We start from the raw sequence: 22954 nt of genomic DNA, 5'->3' as shown, positions 1-22954 counted from the left end.
CTGTAGTGGAACTACTTTTTTTTTTTTTTTTTTCTTTTTAAGAACTGTTCTTGGTTGAGTAAAAATCAACTAGACTGCATGTGAATTGTCCATATTTCCCACTGGGCTGTACCCAACAATTTATTTCCTAAGAAATCCACAAACTCTACAGGTACCACCAAGGTGTTGAGCTTGCTGCTTGACTCACTGTCAATAGCTACCAATAATTGCGAGAGAAGTGGAAATCTAACTCAGAGCCTCAGAGTTCAGTCCTTGCCTCCTTCACCGGTGCTGCTTTAATAAATGTTGAACAACAGATTGTGAAACAACTCTTGCTTCGCCGCTAACATACAAGGACAGCGTGCTTTTCCCCCACCACTCCCACGGGCAGGGATGTTCCTCTCATTCCTCCTCAAGTTCCAATGAACCTGGTTGGAAATTATGCTTACTGTTAAGGTCCTTCTGCTCAGATACCAATAAACCTGGGTGGTTATTCCTCTTCAAGTCCCAACAACATCACTGTATTATCCCCTTGTTGATAAACTAAATTACATCAGAATACTTATGAACTGGGGTAAACACATCTGCCTTCAGACATTAAAAAGTTATCATGTTGTGCATATGTTGATAGATAGGTCGTGTAACACCAAGTGGTATTATGAGGCACATAATTATTACATTTCTTGTGAGTATTTGTTAAAAAAAGTTCTCATAAGGCTTCCCATCAAGTCAATGGAGTGACATAACGGCTTGTAAAGGTTATATGAGAGAGATCCCAATTCAGCTAACGTTTACACTTTAGCAGGATTACCCTCCAGAAATCTTCAGAAGCACTCACCATTTTCCATTAAACTTAGGCCCTTCTTTCAGGTTGATGTACTTACTAGGGTCCCAAAATGAATCTGCAAACTAGAAGTCTAAAGTAGTCATTTAGGCACCTAAGTTAATCTCCACTGCAGCTTTCCCATATCTGGCTCTTATGCATACCAAGACCATGGTGGATTCTGCTTTTGGCATTTGTTTTATGGGTAGTTGTTGAGATGGCATTTACAAACTACTGGTATGCCAATGAATACTCTCAGCTGTCTAAGGGCTCACTTTGACATAGCAACAAGGAAGGCACCAGTATCAAGCAGGTAACACCCTCTAAATTTCACAAAGAATCAAAACTCTATTTGCGTTATATATCTGTGATTGTATCTTTGGTCCATTGCTGTAAAATAAACCAAGATCAGGTTTGTGACCTAGAGATCAGAACAAGAAAATGTCAAAAGATAAGGTCTCCATTCAGTACTGTAGTAACAAAGGGTATTCCCATCCCACTCTGTAAAGGTAGGGAGGCTGCTTTATGGTTAGGGTAAAGCTTTAAGTGGGGTGATCTACCCATCCTGCAGTCCACAGTTTGGAAAGAATGATAGAAATTTGAAACATCCTCATATAAGAGCCACAGAAATGTTTAAAGACTGCATAAAATTATCACTGTAAGAAGCAAAGAGCAAGAAGGAGAATTTTTAAAAAATAAGGCTGAGAGATAGTTTGATTACAAAGTATAAGAACTGCTATAGGGAAAATATAGCAGCTCCTATCAGACTCAACAGTCTTACAGATACAGGTTTTACAACAACCACTGGCTGGAATTTGAAGGCAAAAATATTATTACATACTTTTTTAACAGTGTGTGTGATTAACCACTGGAACAACCCAAAGAAATGATGAATAGTGCACTTTTCCTTCCTAAAAGCAGCTTTTTCATTTGTGAAGTACTGTATTTTAACTCATGTTTATCTGTTCAGCAGTAGAGGTGCTTGGCTGATTCTTTCTGGCCTTAACTCTGGCTTTTCTCTTCTCCTGCTCACCCCCAAGCCCCATGCTATGCAGCACATGAGGAAATCCTGGTAGAATCATTCACTAGGCTGTCTCTTAGGCTCACAGAAACTTAACGGGGCATCCTGGAGCTCCTGCAGACGAAAAAGTTTCTTGCCTATAGTGATGAGACTCATTCAAACCCTTGAGTTTAAAAGCAAAAGAGAGCATATTTCAGGGAACATATTTCAGTTCACAGTCAGTTACAATATTTCACGTAAAATATATAAGGATGTCTGGACTAGGTCAGACCATCTAGTTATATATCCTGTCTCTGGCAGTGAATGATATCAGCTATCTGGGGAAGATAATGAAAATCGGAACGTATGTAATGATGCTTCCTCCCCAGTAGAGACTTCCAGAAAACAGCTGACTGAAGCCTGAGATCTTCCTGAACAAGAACTGGCATTTTTGTACTGCAGAGCCTTGCACAAACTTTTTTCTTCTGCAGCTATTTGGAACCCATGTATCACACTACTTTCTACGTGATCTGTTGCAACAAACTACACATTTAGCAAACCAACCATTTGTTCCTTTTGAGCTGCTCAGCAGCATATTGATGCCCCTTACTTCATGCATTGGAGGAGACAGTGAACAACTGCTCCAAATTGACTTTCCTTTCAGAATTTTTTCAGATCTCCATCATTCCTTTGCTTGTGCCTCTTTCCAGTTCTAGATATCGTTTGGATACATAGTATCTAGTTCCTTTCCCTGCCAACAAAGGAACAAACCCTGTGGGTTTCCCAGTGCTTTACCTGTTACAAAGAGAGCTTTCCATGATGGTGAGGCTTCCCCACACATCCTATGGGGAGCTATTTTGAGTTCTGGCAGAGCTCATTCCAAGGAGCTGCTGTATGTGATAGAAAGGGAAAGCAGACCTGTGGCTGCAGTCCTGCTGATGACTTTCTACTATTGGTTACCCAGCATTAGGAGAGGATGAATACCATTAGAAGAAACCAAGACTGCATGATCAAATGAGGCTCTGGCAATTGTTTAATTTCCATTATGGTAGAGCCAATGTCTTTTATGTACAGTATTTACAGAACTTCTCATAGATACTTAGATGAATTCCTTTACTATTTTTGGATATCATAGTCTAAACAAACTGATCCAGGTGGTTTTGGTGGTTTGGTTTTGTTATTGTTTTTTCCCCAGAGAAAATTGTAATGAACCTTTCTCAGTTCCTTCCCATAACATCTTAAAAGCAATACTGGCAGGATGTGGACAAACGCAATTCATAGAAAAAGCATATACTGTATTATTAGAATGTTTCTGCCCATAAACTAATAGAAGACTTTGCCACCTAGGACTGCCAATTCCAAGATCTTGAAGCAGGCATGCAGTTAATTGAGAACAATTCTGAGAGAAAGATGGATCCCAAGGTATTTGAAGCCCTGAGGTAACCAGCTGGCCTGAAAATCTAGTGGGAGGGGAAAAGTAATTAGATGTTCCAAGCAAATTGCCCTGGACTTATTGATATTGATTTTAAATCCAGATAATCCTCTGTATGATTTCCAAAGGAACTGAGCAACTGCCTTATTTTAAAAAAAATATGATAAAGCAGCCCTAGTCACCGATTGTATCTGCGGCACACACCCAACCAATGTAACACTTTCCTCTGGCAAAATGATACAGCCAGCTTCACAGAGACACTGGGAGTTTCTCCTTCTCTGCCATAGAAGACAGGCAGGCCTGCAGTAAATTTCCCATTACAATTATGCAAGTTTCAGCAAAACTGAGAAACAAAATAACTTCTTGTTCTTGTCTGCCACTGACAGAGAAAACATCCCAAATGTATCCCGCATCATTACTGAAATCTTTCAGCTGATCCATGCTGTATTTCTACTTACTGACCTTCTTAAGCAACTTTCCACAGTACAGGACAAAGCATCAAAGGCAAATTGATCTCACCAAAACCTTAATTTTTTATTTTGAAAGGGGTAATAGATGTTGTGAGGGAAACAAATCCCATCTGTGCAATGTCCTTCTGGTGATGACAGTCTTGAGGCATTTGTTCGGCTGTTCCCTGAGTTTTAAAGCACCCTGAAATGATGACAGCAGCTCTATGGAGTGGCTAGGTGTGTCAGGAATGACATGAGTGGATTGACCCTGAGGTTATCTCTGTATCTGCCAAAGGCCAGTACCAGGGTCTTCAAAGTTCTCATCCAAAACTGTTGTTACTAATGATGATAACCAAATATTCTTGTTAAGACCATGCACATCTAGTCACTTTTTTGAAATAAATACAAAGAACAGCTATGGCAGGGAATCACACATCCTAATTAAGTAACATATAGAAAAGCATTCCCTTTCATTGGTTCTTAATTGCACACCTTCCAGTTCACTGTGCCTATCTTTAAGGGGCCAGGTCACCAATAGTGCCTACTCTGGACCTCTTGTTACTCTCCTGTCCTTCTGGGGACAGCAATAGCACCAAAACACGGCTTGAGAGGAAAAGACAGCTTGCAAGGGGCAGCCCACAGGCATCAGGGGGGACTCCTGCTAGTGTGACAGACCTATTGACGAACTGTCTACTAGGAGTCTCCTTTGTTTTAAGAGAATTTCAAGCTGAGCATTTCCTTTATGGGACTACCAACCAACTGTGCTTGGTATTGCAGAAGGGGTTCACTCTCCTGTATCCTTTCTTTGGCATCATTTTATTGTTCTGCAGCTGCAGTATATAGCAGATGAGCAACAGCATCACATATGGCACATCTGGGAAACAGGGGAGGTATGGGAATCTATGGAAGAAGGAAATGGTGCTTAGGCAAATGGCAAAGATCTCCATTTTTGTGGTTGGCGGACCCTATTGCATCCCATAGTGTCTCAACACTCTCCATTCAGTGCTGATTCTTTTTTTTTAAACAACCTTCCTTTGATGATTTGCCTGACAAAATTTTACAGAATTTTTTCCTTGCATCATACTGAAAGTATACTTTTATTCCTGGGGGGAGGGAGGGAGAGAAGTGATTTACCTACATGCTTACACTGAAACATAAGCTTAAGAGTTTTCCTGAGTATATGATCTACTCACGATCTCCACAACCACTAGAAAATTGATCCATGACATTTCCAATTTCTTTTTATTCCTTTGTAATTCAGCAACATTTGTATTTTCACTGCTGCTTTATACTGCAAAGTCCCTTCAAGTGGGAACACCTCCTTCCTCCTCATTTTGCTTTCATACATTATATAACAGACACAGACTACCACTGAAACTGTCTCAATTCTTTTAAGTTTCCCTGTGAGGGAGAGATGCAACTCAACTCATAGAATCATAGAATGTTTTGGGTTGGAAGGGACCCCTAGAGGTCATCTAGTCCACCCCCCCTGCAGTGAGCAGGGACACCGCTAACTAGATCAGGTTGCTCAGAGCCCCATCCAACCTGGCCTTGAATGTTTCCAGGGTCCATGAGTGACTTTATTGTATTACAGTACTTTGATTTTCTCATTTTAAGTCTAGTGACTATCAATGTGAACAGGTCAAATCCAGCAATGATTTTGCTGTAGATCAACAATGGGATCTTATGAACTCCCATGCAGTGCTGGAGATCAAAGCAGATTACAAATGGTAGCATTTGTATGAATGTTTTGCTTTCAAAAAACCCATTTGGAAATGTCTGCTGTGTGAGGCATGCAAGAACTGTTTCATGGAGGATGTTGGTAGCTCTGTTCACAGAGTTAGCACAGCTGTAGCTAAAGTTGAATGGAGAAATTTTACAAAGAAGATTTAAAATATCTATCAATAGATAGATAGGCAGATTAATCAATATAATTGGATTGAAAACACAGTTATGGACAGATTTCTGGCTGTAAATCCCAGGGATCTTATAAGAACTGGAGAAAAAAAACAACAACAACAACAAAAAAAACCCTCATGTGACAATCTATCTGGGATCTAGAGTCAGCAATCACTGAGGTCAAGGGAAAAATTCTTGACAGGCTTCAATAGAGACTGCAGATTTCTGGCTGTAAATCCCAGGGATCTTATAAAAACTGGAGAAAAAAAAAAACAAAACAACAAAAACCCCCCATGTGACAATCTATCTGGGATCTAGAGCCAGCAATCACTGAGGTCAAGGGAAAAACTCTTGACAGGCTTCAATAGAGACTGGAACCCAGAGGTTAGTCTGCAAGAGGAAAAATTCCTCACCTGACTTCTGTGTAGTGTTGGTCATATAAAAGTGATTGAAAAATCCAGTCCCCATAGCATTTCAGTGGCAATGTTACAAAGAGCACTGCCAATTACTGAGTCACTGACCTAATTTAGACCTAAGGTATTACTGGAGAATTAGAGGATAATAAATACTAGAAGTGATGAAGGAAGACGAGAAGTTTTGAGCCAACAAGTCACTCTCTTTTTAGGGAATCTGGAAAACATATTGCTTGGTCTGGCAAAGAGCAGGCAATTAGCACTGCTCATATCTCAGTAAAAGTGGGGGCTTAGCAAGATTTTTTACCCACTGCACTGACAGAGCCTAAAGGATTACTCAGATGGATGGATGTGGGTTAGATGAATACGTCAACCAGACTGAAACCTTCTAGCCAACGTGAATGGAAAACCAAGGCTCAGCCACAGATCTGTGTTGATGCAGAGGGATGATGGCCCATGAGCGTCAGACATTTATTCGGGAGGCTGTTCTGCTGCTGAGAGCTCACAGGGGTCTGGTGTTTCCCACAGGTGCTTTCCCTGCTCTGCCCCACAAGCACTCGCACTCGGCTCGGCTCCACGTTCAGGGCACAGTTCTGGAAGCAATGGGCAGGCAGCCTCACAGGGGTCTGGTGTTTCCCACAGGTGCTTTCTGCTCTGCCCCACAAGCACTCGCACTCGGCTCAGCTCCACGTTCAGGGCACAGTTCTGGAAGCAGTGGGGAGGCAGCTGGCCTGGGGCTGGCTGGCGGAGACTCTTTGCCAAGAGAGAAAGGAAAATATTTCAAGGGAAATTACTCTGAAGGAAGCACGTCAAAGTTCGGGATGTAATGGTAGGTTACTAAGGTGCTGTTTGTCAGTCTTGTTGGCATCCCTTGCTACTGCACCATGGATCACACACTCTCACACTGATGCACGAGAACAGAGCACAGTGAAACTTGACTTCGATGACCACTTCTGCTTGTGCTACCCTGCAAAGATATATGTACCTTTTTTTTTCCCTTTTCCAGGTTTCCAAGTGTGCTGCCTCCAGAGAGCAGGAAAAGTAGCAGACATCTTCCAAGGATAAGACTAGCAGGCCTGCTAAAAATACCACATTGGGTAAGAGAGCATCCCCTGAATGGTCTTGCTGAGGAGTGCTGGGGAGGAGGGCTGCGGCTGGGCGTGGGCACCCAGGGAGTGACGGGGTGTGGAGGGAGGGGAGAGCACGAGGGAAGGATGTGCCTGCTCCCGACTCCCGTTCTCTGAAGACTTTGAGGGCTCTCTCACCTGGGGTGCTTTCCAGAGGTGCGCAGTACACTTATTTGGATGCACAACATTTTCTGATACCAAAAGAAGGCTACGGGACTTCTTTAGTAAGGATGAGTATCTGCATTCTCAGACATGACTTGTACATCCCTAGTAATTCTTATAGCTACTGAGCATCTGGAGATTTTGATTTGGTTTTCAGAAAGAATTATTTAATTAAATGATTGAATAGGCCTTTACTTGACAGGATTCTTCCTCTGCCAAAATGAAGTGTTTATTTTTTATTGAAACAATAAAAATAAATGCATGTTTGGTAATGGCTTTGATAAGAATTGTAGACCAAATAAACAGGAAGAAATGAGGAGGGAAACATGCAGGGCTGAAGTATATGTATTGTTACTAAAGATAAACGATTATTATTAAGAATTAAAACTAAAAATATAAAAGCACATGTTCACCAGAATAAAGCCACGTAACAATGTATAAACCGACCACAGAAATGAGAATCAAGGAAGAGGCGACACAGTTGGTAGTGTTCATCTCCGAGAGAGAAATAGATAGAACAATACAGAAGTAATATGTGGTTTTGGATTATGCTGCAAAAGAGAAGGCTGTGTTACCAGAAATATATCTGAAGATGGTGAGAAAGTCATTAAACAGAGCCGCATTTGGCAATGGCCGCTCCTCTGAATGACTACAATCCCTGTAAAAAAACATTTGCCCTTTTCTCTATTTTATTTATTGTGTGTTCACAGCTTTGCTGATGGCCCGTGGGGGAACACTTCTGTGTATACTTGATACTCATGAATTTTGCTTGATGAAAGATTGCAAAATTGGACCATGGGCCAAAATCTTGGCTCTGCTGAAGCCAATGGCAAAAATATCCTAGCTTCTGGCTAATCTACTTACTGCCTCAACCAGACATATATTACAAGTCCTAATCCTTTGCCAAACGGCTATAAAAAGGATTTTTCTCTGACTGAACAAGTAAGAAAAAAATTATCCTGAATGTAATATTAATATTTGAAATATGTCATTTTTCTGCTTACTTCTCAACTTTAAGTGCCTGCACATATTTATTCTTTAACCAGAGGTATAAAACTCATAAAGAAGGCTGCTTTCTGTGATCTGGTAGGTTACACCATCTGCTAAAATATGTAAATACATTAAAGAGATCTTCTTGAAAATAAAATAATCTAGTTTTAGCAGCTAAGCTCCTCAGTAGTATGAGTAAAGAAGAGTAATGTATACGATTAAAGCAGTGAGAGTTCACTCTGCAGCCAAGTAAGGTACTGATGCAATTTCACGATGAAATCTGGAACACTTGGTATATGTAACCAAGATATATGAATGACAGGCACGACCAAAGTCTGTCATGTACTCCTCTTCCGTTATAGCCACTGAATGGCTATGTGATGGAGCTTCAAAGCCCTTCAAATGTATGCTTTTCTTGGCTGTTCCTAGGTTAGGCTCTGTGTGGATTCAACTCTGATGATAGGCCCTTCAAACTGCACAGGCATTTTGATCACAGAAAAGCAAAATGCTGTCTATGAATCTAAACTGCAGTGAACTACATCCTCCATACTGTTAGTGAACCAGGTAAGTGTTTCAAAGGCTGTCTAACTATACTTCAACATCAATTGCCAAACTCTACCTAAGAACTTTTTACACAGGAACAGAGAGCAAATATTTTAAACTCCCCTTCTTTTTTCTTTTCCTTTTTTTTTCTTTTTTTTCTTTTTTTTTCTTTTTTTTTCTTTTTTTTTCTTTTTTTTTTCTTTTTTTTTTTTTCCCCTCACAAAGGCATGCCAGAATGCCCTTTTTTTAATAATAAGGAATGAGTACTCCCAATTGAAGCTCTCCTTTCAATCAAGGCCACAGGCTAAAAACCTAAAAGACAATAGTAGCAGGAGCCTCCTGGGATGTTGGACTGCTGCATTATTCCAGCTCCGATATGCAAGCCTAAGACATAACAAGAGTTAAAAAGGCTGTGTCAGGAATATCAACTCTGACATTTCTCTTTGTAACTAATTTTGTACAGTTATGTTACTGAATTCCACATAAGCATTTCATTTATACCTTGGAAAAGGAGGGAAGGAAAAACAAACATCATGTGTAATGCTAATGTAGGAGGCAGCAAATTTTATATCAACAATTCTGCCATAGTATATGAGCATAGATGTGTTTTAATGTTTTACAGGAAACTTGCATAAGTAAATCTTTAAAAACTAGGCATGCCACTGTACAGGTGTAGATCTATTTGCCTAGCTTCAGCTTTTCGCTAAGGGCCATTTCCACAGTATTTAAGTGCCTTACCACAGATTAGATTATATTCAGACAAACACAGAATCATTTGCTTCCTCCTCTGTAGGGCTTTCTTGCATGCACGTGTGTGTACACACATATCAGAACATGCAAACAATGCATACACACAACTGCATATATTTTTATAAATTTTAATGAGAAAGGTTATTAAGATTTTATGCCCCAACATCCTTAAGCTGACAATTTTTATGTAAATTGTGTAGGACACCAAGGTCTATACATTTGTATTTTGACCATCCCTGCCTGTAGATTGATATGTTTATGAAAATCTTTTCAAGATCTAGATTAATTTAATTTATCTAGATTAATGTAATTATGTTCTTCAAACTCAGTCCCTGAATGATTACTGGAAAAGCACATGTTTATTTTCCAATATTTGTCAAACACTGGCTTAAACACTGATTGAAAAGAAAGGTGCCTGGTGAGACCCGGTGCAGGAGCCATCCTGTCACACCTTTGACCCTGTGCATGCAGGTGGCATCATGCAGATGCTTGGAGGCACGGCGAATGTCCTAGCCCCGCTTCCATCTGCTGTAAAAAATACCCAGGCACAAAGGGGAGCTCAGTCAAGCCTGGCGAAATTGCTGCCATGCCCTCCAGATACCAGAGCCAATGTACAAAAGGTAGTAAGAAAGCTGCCCATGTGCCCTTTGTTTGCGCATTGCTAAGCTGTGTAGCCTTATTTAATAGGACTGACAGCATAACCTACATGGCACAGCTTTTTCGACCAGTTCTGAGCATTGATTGTACTTTATTTATTCGGCACTTGAGCTATCAAAGGGAAAAAGTGCCCGTGGCAAGCTAGGTTGCAGTAACAATCTGTGCATTTTAAACTGCCTGCATCTACTTAGTTACTGTAACTACTCCCAACTGCGTGATTAAACACAAATGATGCTTCCGTATATTAACTGCAAGCTTCTTTCCAATATGTGCTGAACAGGATACTCTAGAACAGGATTCTCGAATGGAATAACATTTATGGGAGTAATTTCCCAAATGTGTATGATTATCACTTGCAAGGATGTATACACCAGTTAAAATCAACAGTATGATGAGAAATCATTTCCAATCTGCTGAGAATGGAAACAGAGAATTAAAATTCTGCTTCTCCACAAAGAAGTCTCTCCTATAAATCATCTACCCATTTGTCACTCAGACATTAATATAGTGCTCAAATTCTGCATGCCATTTATGTGTAAATGTTACCTATTTTACTGTATCAGTATTGTCTTTGGAAATTATGTTTTTATAAATAGAGGATTTAACATTTAAAATTACCTTCAATTCCTGTTCTATTAAAAAAAAATGGTCTGAACTTTAATCAACGAACTGCTGACCCTTAATGGAGTACTTGCATTAATGCATTTTGAACAGAAGAACATGCAAGCCGGTGAGGTAAATAAAAAATGGGATAAAATTAAGAAAGGTAGATCACTCCAAATCAACCAGTTATCTCCCTCTTCTGAGAGCACTGGCTTTGTAAACAGGGGAAATTTGAAAGCTCTGTTTAATCTGAAATTCCATAACTCATTTGACAGGGCATGTGTAAATGGTTAGCAAAACAAGGCAAACAACAGAAAGCTATCACTCAGAAGATGGAGAGGGAAGAGGAAGGGGCAAGGTGAAGTGCAGGCCTTATTCCAGTCTGAGCTCTAGAACTGATTTCCAAGTGAGCTACCAACCCTTAAATTGCCTACTTTTGACCACAGTTCATATAATGAGTTTTGCTGTGGTTTATCCATTGTCTGTTCGATCACAGAATGAACAGGGCATGAGACACTGGCAAGAGAGGGACAAACATACTGCCAGGAAAGAGATGCGTTTCTGGTAGAGGGGGGGAAGAACTGACGCCTTTGCACATGCCATTGGGATTAGCTTAATCTGAAGTAACGCGTACTTCCCACCAACATTCAGAAAGACTCACTCACCCAAGGGCGGGTGTAGGAGGAGCTCTGAGGATGATGGAGGGAGCAGGTCTCAGATCAAAACCATCAGCGGTCTGAAGGAGGACCTGCCTGTACTCAACTTCTTCAGCCTACTCTGATAACTCGGCACTGCTGAAGGGTGTCACTGAAATCTTCTCCCTCACTGTGATTTAGGAGTATTGTCCTTTGACTTCAGTGCCTGGGATGCAGAGAACTGAGGATGTCTCCCCATATTTGTTCTATTGGGAAGGGGGATTGCTGGTCTTCAAAACCACTAGTCAGATTTAGGTGCCTCTGGTGGCTTTCCATGGCAGACACCTACAAGCTTCCTCTAGGATATTCGGGATGACAGTACTTTCCATGCATCCTATTCAGAAAAGTGTCGGAGATAACTTGAAGCAGAAAACAAATAAAGTATGAGTGTGTCTTTCATGTCAGGGTTAGTGCTCTAGTAGGGAAGAGACAGTGTATCTGTTTCCAAGGCATAAAAAAAAAGTACCACCTGTACACCACTGAAGTAAGGAAAAAATGCTAGTGCTTGAAATTCCTTGAAAAGCACAGAGCACTGAAGGTGGTACTGATCTCTGCTTCCAGGCCGCACTTACAAGGCAGAGCTGTCTTCTGGCAGACACTATTGATCTCACCATCTACTGTTACTTCCTTTAGTCAACAGTGACCAAGTGTATACCAATGCCAATGCATCCCATGCAAGTGCAACCACCTCATGACTCCTGACTCATCAACTGGGAGGATTGTTTGGTCAAAGCAAATAACATAGCGCTCCTAAAGGAACAGTGAACTTTCTAAGGCAGAAGGGTTAGAAGGATTATCTCACTTTTGCAAAAGATGAAGCAGGGGGAGATTACTTACCCATTCCTTCTTCGCCACATAATGTGTCTCCAAGAGGAGGCTGGACCATTACAAGCACTCAAAAGTAAATGATCAGCAAAAAATAACACATCCATATGTTGGAATAGCCTTTAAGAAATGTGAGCACAGTCTCAGGTTTTTATGTCTCAAAGCAACTTGTTACAAAAGATGAGGGGAGATTTTTTAATCTTAAAAATATTCCTCAGGCAAGCCTGAAAAAAAATGGACTCACAAAGAAATAAAAAATTGATATAGCTGGTATCTGGCATATTTTTATCTATTAAAATATAAGTAGACTAAGTTTTACATTACCTCATATTCTTTCTTCTCAGGTGTGCATGATTCTGAGATGGAGACCAGATTGAACATATCGAAGTCTGCAATTTCTGCTTATTTTTGTTTATGGCTCTTTCTTTTTCTTTTCTCTTTCTTCTTAAAAATATTCCTCAGGCAAGCCTGAAAAAAAATGGACTCACAAAGAAATAAAAAATTGATATAGCTGGTATCTGGCATATTTTTATCTATTAAAATATAAGTAGACTAAGTTTTACATTACCTCATATTCTTTCTTCTCAGGTGTGCATGATTCTGAGATGGAGACCAGATTGAACATATCGAAGTCTGCAATTTCTGCTTATTTTTGTTTATGGCTCTTTCTTTTTCTTTTCTTTTTTTTCTTTTTTCTTTTTTTCTTTTTTTTTCCTTTCCTGGCTGGACAACAAATGTTACACCTAACATTTCACATTTAAAAAATACAAGCTGTTCCTGTAATGATCACAGCATTTAGAGAAAAGCATTGAATCTGACAGATATGTGTTAAGATAAGACTTTTCTAGTTAAATATTTTGTGTTTCCTTATCTTTGTGCTTACACTGTAAGTTATGTATTTTGTTTGAGTTCTAAAAATATAGGCTTTTTGGATTCAGTGCTTAATGAAAACAGAGTATTATACCATGAAAGGTGACCTATTGAAGGCAAAGTGCTAATAAGTAGCAGATTGTTCAACATGACCTAAACCCTTTTTTTTTTATTGAAAAATGAGATCTACAAAGGTACTTTGTAACATGTTTCATAAGGACTTAATTTTGCCCAGCACTAACAGGGCCATTAAATCTACTTAGAATCTGGATTACAAGAAAACAAGGATATTTGTATTCTCTTTTACCTTTTTCTGAAAGTAAAAATGCATGCCTCTCGTACTCCCTTAAGATGTTTTCTAAAGAAACAAAAGAAACTTACTAAAATCTCCTCTCTGGGGGAAGAGTTAGAAACAAAAAGGCTAGGCCAGGGGGGCAGAGGATGAGCTGTGGAACTGACTCTTTTTTTACCATTAATTATGGATGATTGTGCAACTCACAAGAGGCTTAATGAGCACTCTCCTAATGCAGCCAAGTGGTTGTCTAGGGAGCAGCCACATAGTCTTACGCCCACCAGTCCCTGCCTAATTACAAAAGCAACTGCATTTCATAGATGCATTCATGTAACAAATGGAGGCAACAGCTGAGCAGTAAACATGCCGTGACTGTGGCTGACCAGGGGTTTTGCTGTTGTGCCCTTCCTACCTCACATGGCCACCCTCCCACACCCCATGCCACAACTTGCTTCTTAGACTCAACCGTTGACGCTGGTCCCACATTCAAACCATTAACTCTTCAGGCCACTAATTCACATCACTTTGAAGAGCACATAGAGCTGGGGTGCCATGGCTCAGAGAACTCACCAAAGAATAAATCAGTCTGTTGCATCAAAAATTTAGCTGTAGCTGGAATCTCCATCTGACCAAGCTTTACAGGTATCCCTGTTCAGGGAACACTCGCTTGCTCAGACAGAGCCCTGCTAGGGGTTCTCTAACACCTCCTAACAAATCAAAGGCTGGGTATTGTTCCCTAGATTTACAATCTATCAGGTTCAATCACCTCAATCATATTTACCTGCAAAAAGGAAAATTAAGTTGGGATCAGCGAGGGCGGTAAAGGACTCATGGAAAGCCCTGAGAGCATCTTCCATGATGTTTACATCTTTTCTGCTGCCTGCAAAAACCAATTGGCAGCCCAAAAGAGCTAAGAGAGGAGAAGGACAGTGTTTTACTTGGATCAGTGATGAAGAAGTTCCATTCCTGTCAGCAGCCCTCTGTCACATGGGGCACAAGCAGCTAGGAAGGGGTGGGGGCAGCACCTAGCATTGTCGGGCCATGCTTTACCCTATGGAATGTGTGCCATTCATACATGGTGCTGACGCTCCCCTACGTAACACCTCGGGACGACCACACACTGTTGAGAAAAACGAAAATACTGAGCAAGAGGTGATAGCACACCTGTCCTCTTTCTCTGATACTCATAACCGCATGAATGTAGTTCCTTCAATATTTAGTGATTATGCACCCAGGGAGGGTTGGAAACTGGGGACTCAGGTCTCCTTATGCAGTGTTATGGTTTCTCATCCCCCTTGTTTGGGCCAGTGAGTAGTGAGGGCGTTTTCTGCTTTGGCCAATTAGATGTGATCTGAGAGCCCTTACCATCACACCCCAAAATGGTGACAAGCAGTGGCAGGACAAGTGACTGCTGATGACCTGAGGCACTAACTAGGCCCAAAGCAGGACTATGTTACTGATACAGATGGGCTGGACCAGATACAGGCTTCTTTAGGCTCATGTAACAGCAGAAATTTTTGGTGCCTCTGGAATTTTGCAGACACGAACTCGGGTGCTAAGGATGTTCAGATGCTTAAGGGTTTTGTGAACATCACCTGGGCTTAAACGTAGGACTTGCATGTTTTAGTTCTCCTCACTGCTCTTTCAAGATAGTATTTATTTTTATCGCTACATGTTAATGAAGCTATAAAAGTAGCATAAAACTCCTTTCTTTACCAGTTTTAAGGTTACCTGAAGTACATATTCAGACTGGAAGGGGAGCTGCAGGAATCTCATCAGTGGGTGTTTTCTTAATGTAATACAAGAAAATCATGGTATCACTCTGGTTCCCCACTCAATGCTGCCAGTAACAAAATGTGGGCTGCTTGTTTGTGCTTTTCTCAGATGCCCCAGCAAGCAGGATAGGAGGTAGAAACTGCCTGATGCAGCTTTCTCAGATGTGTTTCCATTTACTGTGGGCACCAACTGGCTACTCTGAACCCCTCGTGACAACAAGTTTCCTCTCCCCTTTCCTGCCTTATTTCCATCTCCCTGGTGCTGAGATCCTGTTCACACACCAGCTACAGCTCATGAGCCTAAGACTGGGCTTTTTGTGAGGTCTATCATATAAGCGGGCTCATTTGGAGGAAGACAAGGAGGAAAATATTTGAGGGAAGAGTTTATGGAAATGGTTACAAGTTTGCATTATGGGGACTTCATACTATTGGTCTTCTATACAAATAACAGTTTACCTTAGCTTTTCGCTCTGCAATTTCTTATTCCTTGTTTGTCATAAAAAGACCTCAAATCCTCCTTCTATTGAACTCCTTTAGTTTCTGCTTTGTTAGGCTTCTACTACAGAGTTTCTGGGTTAAGTTCTGGGGTGGTTATATCCCTGGTCGTGGCCTTGGAGGGACAAAAGGGACCAAAGCCTATGCCCTGGCTTCAGCAGCTCGAAAAAGTGTAACATGACTTACACTTATCTCTTGTGGAAGAACTGGGTGTGGTGATAGGAATGGAGATGGGGTCAGGATGACCCAGAGATGTCCCAGAAACACATTGTAATGCAACCTTTTGTCGTTGTACAGACTGCTGCAATGACATTGGTAGTTAACCTCTCCTCAGCCTGAGACTGGTACCTGTTCCTCAGCACAGCTCAGACACAAAGCTCCTCCAGCACGAAACCATCCCCGCTACAGTACAACTACAGCCATGCTCACGGTGGTTCTCTGGCTACAGGAAAGAGGTGCAGCAGAGCAGGGAAATAAGGCAGCTCTCTTGACTGTCAGGCCCCTGCTCTAACCTCTAGAGCACACTTCATAAATGTTTGAATCTTTAATAAAATCTTCTGGGTGTCTGCTTCCTGCAACGCTAACTGTTTTAAAGTATTCATGGGTTATTTGTTTATGACTCTCAAACAAATCTATTAAACACTCTGTATTATTTTTAGTTAAATTTTGGTTTTTTTCCCTTTTGCTTTAATAATTGATATTGTTTTGGATACATAAATATGTCCTAAGAGTATTTGTCATTTCCTAATGTTTACAGTGGGGATTTTTTTTTTTTCTATAAAACTGTGGGATTTTTCTTCCATACAGAGTATGCTGTTCTCCTACATACATATTGCAGAAACAGTCACAGACAATGCATCTGGCAACAGCATGTGGATCTGCAGGAACTGCAGCTAATGCTGCTTGGAAAATCTCATGTTTTAATTTCTCACTCATCATGTGGTCGCAGAGAGCAAGGACACCCCTCGTATAAAATATTACAGAATAAAAATTTTCTGGAATGCTCCTATCTATTTTCAACAATTACTGAATTAGGACTTTATGTCTAACATTCAGGGAATAGACAGGATGGTGCAAAGGAGAACAAAAGAGTACAGAGGAACATGAGAGGAACATGAGAGGTAAGGGGTTTATTGCATGCAACTCAGAGATGAAACTGGTTTTAATGAACTGCTTACTTTATATAAAGAGTGGATGCTGAGCTGCTCTTTGTCTAAATTTTGCAGATAGAAATAGTCAGGAAAATCAACAAAGAGCTCAAACAGTCCTACTCCAAATTGTTAGTAATTCCTGGATGTTATTTTTCATGCTTCTGGTAACTTCAAAAAAAAATAGTAAATAAAACAGATAAAAAGAAACTGGGTCTGCACTACAATGAGTACTTTTTTTTTTTTTTTTAAAGGGGGTTCTGAAGTCTGGCATCATCACTGGAATCATCTTGGTATGGAGCTGGTGAAAATAGTGCAGATTCACTGAGGAGATGCTCCTTGTAGGTACCTGCCAGCTGATATGCTCACAGATGCAAAATCTTGCATTGCCTTCCCCCCTCCCCCTGGAAAATGCAAAAGCACCCTCTACTTCTTATCTCCGTCCTGAAAATTATTCTTGAGTCACTTGTGCTTGAACTACTCCCAGCTACAAGAATGTGATGAGAAACGATACATGCAACAGGTCAAACCTGCCAGTTGGATGAGCAAGTAATGCCTGCTATCAGCACTCAGGTTAGTTTAAACTCCATGGAAAAGCCAGTAGACAGCAGCACAAAAGCCCAGCAAAAATCTTCCATCTTCTACTGTTCCATCTCTTTGTATTTGAATCAAACTTTTCTGACTGTCATCAGTGAGCCGTATAGGCAATGATTTGTGGACAGAGAGCATTATTTTCCAGACCAGATTCACCAAGTGACAGTACTATATGCAGTCTGCAAGTGCCAGTGGCTTTTAAAGAAATGTCATGTTGCTCCCAGTGGAAAAGGGGACAACAGCAGGATGATTTTGCTCATGAAAAGTGGAAGGAAAAAGAAAAAGGAAAATGGGTTTTGGCTCCTGAAAGGCCAAAAAGGGCAGGAGCCATTTGGTTTACATTCATATGATGGTGACCCTGTGTTGGGGCTAGTGGGAGTCTGCTGGGATGCCTGGGACTAGATCCCAGGGAGGCATCTAGTTTCGTAGATGAGACCATTCACTCCACCTGATGTCAGTGTCATCTTCCACTGCCCCTGCTCCTGTGGCAGAGGGGTGAGGAAGAAGAAGGCAGCGACAGTGAAGATTCACTTATAAGACACTCAGATAACTTCTTGTGACCACATGGTACCTGGCCTCTTGGGCACAAAGGGAGAAGACTCCACAAGATGTCACCAAAAATTAATGCTTATCTATGATGTCTCCTAAACTAGAAACAGGAGAAAACACATAGGTATGGAAGAGCACCTGGAATAATGCAACATACAATCTGGATGTGGCTAACGTCCAATTCACCTCTGAAAAGGCCAAGAGGGAAATAAAATCACTACCACAATTAACAGTGAAGGCAGATTAGACTGCCATTTGACTTGCCTGTGAAATATTAAGCAGCAAAATAAAAATTACAAATGCTTTTACACATCAGTACTAAAAAATGAGCTGAAAGATAAATTTTCTGGAGACAATAGATGGCTGCTTCCTGGGACAACTAGCCTCAGAAGCCATAAGAAAAGAGACTATTTTGGATATAACCTGTAGTGATGCAAAGTACCCACTTCAGTGAGAGCCTCTGTGATAGTGACTACAGTATTGAATTTCAGGAAAAGGAACTGTGTAAAAATGAGGTAACTGGTCAAAAATGAACGAATAAACAAGTAAAAAAAAATCATAAAAGCAGCTGTCCAAAATGAAAGAAGCCTAGGAGCAGCCTGGAGGCTGTTGAAAAATATAGTGCTAGAAGCCAGGTAAAAAGTGTGCCACGATTCAGAAACAAAACAAAGCAGTCCAGAAAATCCCTTCAAGCCTTAACTGGAAAGTTATGCAGGTTATCGCATGGAAAAGCATTTTAAAAAAACATGGAACTCAGGTCCAAAAAAGGAGAACAGGAAAGCTCATATACACAGAAAGCTGAAAGTAAATAAAAGATGAGAAGGGCTGAAAGGAACATGAAGAGTATGACAAGGAGTTCCCCAAAGGCACCCATGGCAGGAAGCCTGCAAGGGGATTAGTGGGACTGTGTGGCCACCAAAGCGTAGAGGGGCCACACAGGCCAAGGTAACTGTCATGTGCTGAAGGGATCTGAAGGGGTCCAGAGGCCACGGCCCTGTGACTGTCCCCAGTTCTGCCCACTGAGCACCTGTGCCAGTGCTGTCTGTGTTCAGCAACGTCCTGGGAAAGGCAATGCACAGTAAAATCTGCAAGTCTTTCTTGGGTAGACAACAGATTCACAGATTGTAAGAAACCTCAGGAAAACCTCACAAAGCTGAATGAGTTAGAAAAGAGGGGTCAGATGAGCTTCAATATCAATAAATACAAGGGAACAGTAGTTCTAGTTTCTAGGGAACAGTATCTAAACCATGTATGCATGAAACTGAATCCTGAGCTGTAAATGCCAGCTGTAACTGAGATGCAGCTACCAGGAAGAGACCTTGGAGTCATCACTGGCCGGTTTTCAAAAATTGTCTCAACGCACAGTGGCAGATGCAAAAGGGAATTAACTTAGGTATCATCAGGCCAAAACATCAGCAAGGTATCATGACTGAGAGCAAGACAGAGTTTTTGCCACCATATTGAGCTGGGATGTGCCATGCCTCGAGTGCTGTGTGCACAGTCCTGGCTCTGTGTCTCAGGAAGGATTTAGTGGAGTTGGACGTAATATGGGAGAGGAACAATGAAAAGGATCCAGGGAGTGAAGTAACTGTCTTCCAAAGGAGACTACAGAGATTTGGGAGCCTTCATTTTGAACAGGAAGAATGAGCATGACAGAATCCAGAGGGTGCTGGGTAAGCTGAATGCAGAGCTGTTATTGACCAAGTCCTTGAACTTGATGAAGCAGAGGCAGACTGGCTTAAAAGCAAGCACTCCTTTACCGAGTGCATAGTGAACTCTTGTACCTTGTTCCCACAGCAAGGGTGAAGGCAAGAAGTACCAGCAGGCTGAGAAAGGGAAAAGACAGATTCATGGTCAGCAGGCCTATAGACAGGTACCAGGACTAGACAGGAAAATATCCTCTAGCATCCCCAACCCAATGATTACAGAAACTGGCGCAGTGCGAGGGAAATAATCTCCCATGAAACGGCCAGGCTCATGTGTTAAATGTCCAATTACTCTTTCTGCAGACAGAGGGCTAGACTGGATGGACCACCGGTTCTATTCTGTTGGGCATCTCTTCTCTTACCTTCTCATATAACGTTGGGGTTGGAGAGGGGAAAATGTGTAATTCCAGAGCACACCAAGGAATCTTGCTGTCTGTCTTCATCTCTGTACCTTACCTCACCTCAAATCCCATTTGTGCTGAGATTGATGAAAAAAAAATGGTTATATGCCTGTTGATTGTAGCTAGCCCTGCTACAGCACCACCTCATGCCAACGAGAAATTACACTATAAATACACCTAGCCACTAGCTGGAAATTGTTTAGATTTCTTCTATCAATTGACAGAAAGGTGGTATCGTCGGAATGGAAACAAACAAACAAAACCCTTACACTGGCAGAAATATGCTCAGTGGCCAAAAATACCTTGTATTTACCAAGGGCCTGAGCTCACCCTCCAGATATTTTGACCTCAGCTTGTAATGGAATTTGAGGTCAGCTTGTAATGGAATTTTGCAACTTCAGAGCTGTCTCTGTGTAGAAAGCAGAGCTTTTCCCTTCTATTTTCATAGCTATTCCTAGTTAGCTGCTGTTCCAGCCCTCATCCCTTTACTGACGTTTGTTAGGCTCTGTGATTATTTGCTCAGCTTTCTTCCATTTTCTCCTTGACCACATCTAACCTTTTTTCTTTTGTGATCCTCTTTACTTCTCTGTACTGCTCTCAGAGGCAACCTGCCAGACCAGGGCAGCTCAGACCACTGATTTTACATCTTCTCAGATGAAGTGTAAGAATCACTCTAGGTTGCCAATTTCTTCTCCTTCCTCCTTCATCCTTGCAATAGGTAGCCACAGACCTGTCTTCCCCCCTCGCTATTCTCAGTCTTCCCCAGGTTTCTCTCACTTTGACTCTATAGTACCATTTTCTTTCATGATGTATACTAGTATATATATCCTGATATAGATGGCCACAGTCAAGGAGCACAGACACTGGAGAGTTGGCCATCAGGAGTAGAAGTTTTGCTCTTTAGTAGCAAAATGACTGTTCCTGAAAGAGACTTGTGCGGTAGCCTAGGAATGTGAGACAGCACAGTTGTTTGGCACAGAGGAACTGGCTTGCCTGGGTTCGTTTCAGAGAGTGCCGTCACATAGTTCAAGTGGGGTGATGGCCCTGTGGTGCAAAGTCATACTGCCCTTTCATGTCAGGGCAGCTGGCTCATGTCCTCCCTTCCCCAGTGTTTGCCTGTGTGTGTGTCAATAAGTTACTTGATCCATGCTCTTGCACCAGTCTCTTGAGCTTAACTGCCTGAGAAAATTTGGAAGCATGAAAGCAGTTGATCTCTGTGGGCTGTTTAAAGTCTCCTTCTATCAGGAAATCTCAGTGTTTGCACAGCAAAAATCAGGGGAGAGAGAATGAAAGGAGAACATGAAAGAGCTACAAATTATATTAACAAAAAAGTCACAAGTAAAAAATTACTATGATGTATTAAAAGTACTTCCCCCTACAAGAATTTCTATTTCCTCCTTAACTTTCAAGCCCATAAAACACAGAACACTGAAGCGAAAATGGTTTGTGCAAAGCCCACTGAATGCTCATTTACTACCAACACCGATAACTGCAGACACTACAGCACAGCAGCAGACACGCTGCCCCGCAACTATTGCTGCTCCCCTCGAACCAGCATGCATACAGCTCAGGCATTGTCGGTAAATTTGTTTCACATTTTCCCAGGCAGCTCTTGAGGCTGGTTTCCTAAAGAGAGCTAACCACCCACTCCTTCTTGGCAGCGCCAGCCCATGATCCTGGGGTGGACGCGGTGGTGAGATCGTCCCCATGCTCTTGCTGAGGTCCCTTCCCCACCCCAATTTTAAGGTGAGTTTCAGGTCTCCCTGCTGCCTTTATTTGGGGTAGAATAGACAGCATTTTTAGAGTGATATACTTACTTTAATACTGTCATAAACAGGTTTTATGACAGCAGAATCATTTCCAGCCAAACCTTTGGCAAAACATAAAGAATCCACACTAAGCTTATGACTTCTTCTATGATGTCTCAGACATAAAAAGGGAGACTAGATTTTTTTTTGTCTCATATTGAGTGCCTTTCTGAGGTTCTCATGCACATGTTGTTTTCCAGTGTAATCCCTAAGTATTTCTTAGCCTCAATCCATTCACTGTGCCTTTAAACTGCTCTCTTTGGCATCTCTAATAACACTTCTTCTGGCTCATAGAGATAGATTGTACTTTGCCCTTTTTCTTTCTGTCTTTCCATACTATTTTTTTTCCAGAGTAAAGTATATTCAGGAAATTACATGCTACTTTAAAAGTGGGTTTATAGCTTGAGTACTAGAAGAACCACAGAGTGGAGGAATTTTGTTTTGAGTATCTTCTCAGAGTTGGTGCTGGTTTGGGGGTGAAGAGGAGGAAGAGAGAAAAAGAGCAAAAGAAAAGGGTTTGATGCTAGGAAATGGTTTATCCAGATAGCTTAAATCTTGCCACTTAGCTGGTACAGTTGGCTTGTGTCTCACAGAAATAGTGCTGCATCTTCTGATAAAATGAATGCTCCTTAGGAAAGTAGTATTCCATTTCTTTTTTTTATACATACTTTCTTAGCCATTTTGAGTAGACAGCTGTGGCTTCACTATTTTTACTATTGTTCTTGAGAAGTTGTTCTTTCTTATTGCCAGGGCCCGCCACTCAGACCATGTCAGGTGGGAGAACAGAGTCTTTCACTGTTGGTACCCTTTGCCCCTTTCCTGCTGTTCTGAATACTGTTACTTGCCTCAGTTTCCAGTCAGATGTGGATATGCATCCCAATTTGCAAAAGGACCATTTTGGTGTATCTTTTCACATAATTATGGTCTGCTGCATTCTTCGGCTTGGATGGACATGAACCCATCTAAATC

The sequence above is a fragment of the Egretta garzetta genome, unplaced genomic scaffold, assembly GCF_000687185.1.
Source record: "Egretta garzetta isolate BGI_Z169 unplaced genomic scaffold, ASM68718v1 scaffold370, whole genome shotgun sequence".
In the NCBI taxonomy this organism is placed as follows: Eukaryota; Metazoa; Chordata; class Aves; order Pelecaniformes; family Ardeidae; genus Egretta; species Egretta garzetta.
Note: the sequence above shows the minus strand (reverse complement) of the source record.